This window comes from Cryptotermes secundus, unplaced genomic scaffold, assembly GCF_002891405.2.
Source record: "Cryptotermes secundus unplaced genomic scaffold, Csec_1.0 scaffold2337, whole genome shotgun sequence".
In the NCBI taxonomy this organism is placed as follows: Eukaryota; Metazoa; Arthropoda; class Insecta; order Blattodea; family Kalotermitidae; genus Cryptotermes; species Cryptotermes secundus.
The window spans coordinates 1-3,962 of NW_019724632.1; the positions used below are offsets into that span (position 1 = coordinate 1).

General features: G+C 38.9%; 1 long non-coding RNA gene across 1 annotated transcript; it reads right to left on the bottom strand.

Moving 5' to 3' along the window:
* Positions 1-198: 198 nt before the first annotated feature.
* LOC117282169 lies at positions 199-3,950 on the bottom strand. The gene is made up of 2 exons (XR_004512813.1): positions 2,356-3,950; positions 199-1,146 (listed from the first exon to the last, which is right to left on the bottom strand). It is a non-coding gene; the product is annotated as an uncharacterized LOC117282169 (long non-coding RNA).
* Positions 3,951-3,962: the final 12 nt, after the last annotated feature.

Sequence of the window (3,962 nt, forward strand, 5' to 3'; positions counted from 1 at the left end):
ATGGATTGATTGATCTGGAATATGTGCCTACAGAAATTATGAAGGATGATATAATGACAAAGAGTTTACCTAAGGTGAAGCATGAATATTTGCTAGATGCATTGGGCATGAAACCTTTTGATTGTATAAATTGAATTTATGTGCCCATGTGATTGTACCATAATATTTTGGTTATTATTATTAATTTGAGTTATTTAATTTACATGCTATGATTATGGGGGAATGTTGGTAATACTAATATACGCATGTTGTTTCTGTTGTATATGTTGGTAATACTTATATACGCATGTCGTACAATCTAACCACATGGCTGTCCCAGTACGGTTCCAGGCAGTGTGGTGGTAAGTTGGTTTTTCGTATGCGCACGTGCACTCTAGTGCGTATACCAGATGATATTACTGGATGTAAAAGTGGAAGTGTGTCGATCAAGAAAAAAAAATAAACGAAAGGTTTTACAACAGGAATGGGGCTCCTGTCTCTCTGCCTGAGATGAAACATGGAAATGCCCAATGTGGCTATTAAGATGCAGTGATGTGGAAGTACGCTGATGCCTCAGCACCAAGAATTTAGTCAGTTTAAGTAACCTGTCATGCAAGGAGATGGGTTTTATATTCACAAACAATTATAAATGCTTGTGTGGAGGTGGCACAAAACATACTAAATTCTCACAAGCTAATGTAGACGTTCATATGCAAATATGAGCATCATTATTGTTCTTGTATCTGGCATATATTGTGATAACTGAACTTTAGAACGGTAATTAGAAAGTCAGTATAAAACTAGTCTTGGCCAAAACTGTATCTTCAAAAATTCAGAGAACTTGCCACCAGAGTTTATTTTTGGATCATGTGTAAACTCCGAAATTGCAATAAATTGAAAGCATGTGACCAAGGCATGAGAATATTTAAATGAAAATTGCAATGACAGTTTTTATTAAAGTCTGTTTATCCAGAATAACACTGCTAATATTGTGAGACATTGTCATCTATAACTTAATTAATTTATATGACCATTACTGACCATTCCTTTCCCCCTGAATACAGTAGCCAATCCAAAGTCACAAATCTTTAGGTTATAGTGTTCATCCAGTAGGATATTTTCCGGCTTCAGGTCATGATGTACAATGCCATGGCTATGGAGGTATTCCTGATTATCAACACACAACAAGCAAGAATTAGTTCAGTTGCCGTATGTTCTACACACAGGTGTCATTAAAACAGTGTTGCATCAGCAATGAATGAAGAGTCTAGGATAACTCAGTTGGTACAGCAATAAGTTACAGTCTTCTTCCCCACAGCATCCAGGCCAACTCTGGGACCCACCTTGCCTACTATCAAATGGGTACCATGGGCTCTTTCTGGCAGTAGAGCAGCTGCTGTGTGAAGCAGACAACTCACCTTGATCTAGCACAGAGGTCAAGAATGGTGGAGCTGCACTTCCACTCCCGCATACATCTTCTGGATGTAATGCTTAATTAAGCACTGGGACAACTTTGCCTTTGTCAGGAATAAATAAACAGCAAGACCAACAGAGTGTAAACAGGCGTGAGGTTCACACAGTGAAGGGCATTCATACTGCAGCTTTTTGGAAGGTCATGGTGTGTAGTTTCGTAGATAAATAAATGCATACTGAAGGAACCTGCTGTTGCCATCTTCAGAATAAAGAGTGCAACCTCTTTTACACTGAAGATGGAGACAGCATGTTCCTCTGGAACCCTGGTACCCATCTATGAACCATGCATTCTGAAAGCCCAAAGTGATAGGTGTAGACTGTGAACACAATGGATTTACTAAATTTGTGAACTACAGCCTGGGATAGAATGTTATGCTGACTGCTATACACATTCACAATCAACAAATATTCATTCATTCATTCATTCGTATGTAAGATGCTTACGACAGGAATAAACAATACTACATGCTGCAGCCTCATTTTTCTGAATGATAATATTCCTTAAAGTGTGCATTTTCTGAAAGCAAATATTTGTAAGTTGTAAAATTTAATTACACAAGGTTTAATATGCATGAATGCATTTTGTAATGATAATACTACAGATAAACAAGTCTTGGGATTACTGGGTTTTTGGACTTTGTCCAACATCCAGTACTAGAACACGGTGTTTTATCCAGTGATTTCTAACAGACCCAAGCAAGTTAGGTGTTTCCCACCCCCAACCTGAGGACAGAAACAGATTGAGTTTCTGAAATCTGCTTTTCACAGTACCAGATGATGGGCAAAATCCAAAAACCCAGTAATCACCAGTGTTATACACCATAATCAGAACAATTTAGAATCTTAGACATACAAATTCTTATCTGTAGCATACAATATTAGAGAAAGATGAACTTCACTCACTACTCCTGAAAGTATCTCATTGAAATATCTCTGACCTGTTGAGTTTGTTATGCCACGATCAGGTTCTGGAAAATACAAATGAAAGTTTGGTTACTTTTTACATGTAACATGTAAATAGCAAAGTGCTATCTTATACACTCACCACTACATGCTACAAGAAAGCAGACTAACTACAGTTACTTAGAATTACAAGCACAATGGGAGGTGGGGAAGATTATGATATGAGGTTCTCACAACGGTGGTTATACCTTCTAGGACATAACACAATGCAGTCCACTGAAAATCAACCAGTGGTTCAGAAGCATATGTCGCTTCCATTTTCATAAAGCAGACAGAAAGCAGAGATGCTAGGTTTTTTCCCCAATCCTGAAGATGGCCACAACATGTTCCTCTAAAACTTCAGCTGGCTTTCAACAAGCAATACTGTAGAGGTGCCAGGGCATCTCAGTTAGTATAATGATGGGCTACAGGCTGGACAGCCAGGGTTTGATCCCTAGCAGGGGCAAAAGATTTTTCTCTTCTCCACAGCATCCAGACTAGCTCTTTGGCCCACAAAGCCTCCTATCCATTGGGTACTGGGGCTCTTTCCCTAGGGATAATGAGGCCAGGATCTGAAGATACCCTCCTCTCACCTCCATCTAGTGCTCAGGTCAGAAATGTAAACATTTTCATCGCTTGATGACTGAGGCATTACTTTACCTTACACATCATATCCCAGAAGGTATAACCCTTTAAAAAAGTTGTCAATACAGCAATCCTGCTTCACACAGGTCTAATTATAAACAATTTACAGTGAGACAACACAGTCAAATTTTCATTTTCTTTGGGTAAGTATGTTCAGATCTGGATGCAACTGAGATCATGGCATATTCATGTCCACAACCCAACATCCTCACTCCCATCCAATCCAGCATACAGGCTTGCAGGTCCCATTGCATGAATAAGCATATAAATGTCTCTGGAGATAAGCATAGCCAGCACTAATACAGTAGTAAAGCTATTGTATTTAAGCATCCTCATGCACTACCTTATTAATTACTAGCTGTACCTGGCCATGCGTTGCTGTGGCTCAGTCTGGTTAAATGGAAAAGAAAGAAAAGAGAAAGCGCACATTTCTAATATGTTTAATTTCACAATGCTTGTGGGTATACAATATTTTTTGTTGTTCCATTGTCTGTGCAGATATAGAGATTGTCTCGTTTGACGACTCTAGAACACGCAACATATAATTGTCCATGTGAGAAGGAATCCGTGCTTAGAACTAAACCGCAGAATTCTAAAGATTGGCACTGAGCTTTGTTGATGGTGATTGCAAACGCCAATCGAATTGGGAATTGCAATCTCTTAAATTGAAATGGTATATCCGTTGGAATCATAGGAATGCAAGGAATGAGGACATCTTCACCTTTGAAAGGTCCTGTCAAGATTGTTGCTTCTACGACGTTGCTCAATAATTTTTTTACTGCAAGCTGCATGCCGTTGCAAAGCTTTGCTGGTTGATATTTCGCAACATCATAATTGGCACACCTATTTTCAATTGCAGTACGTGCGGTGGCATCTCCGGCAGATCGAGTGAATTCAAAAATTCTGTTGGATAATTAACCGCT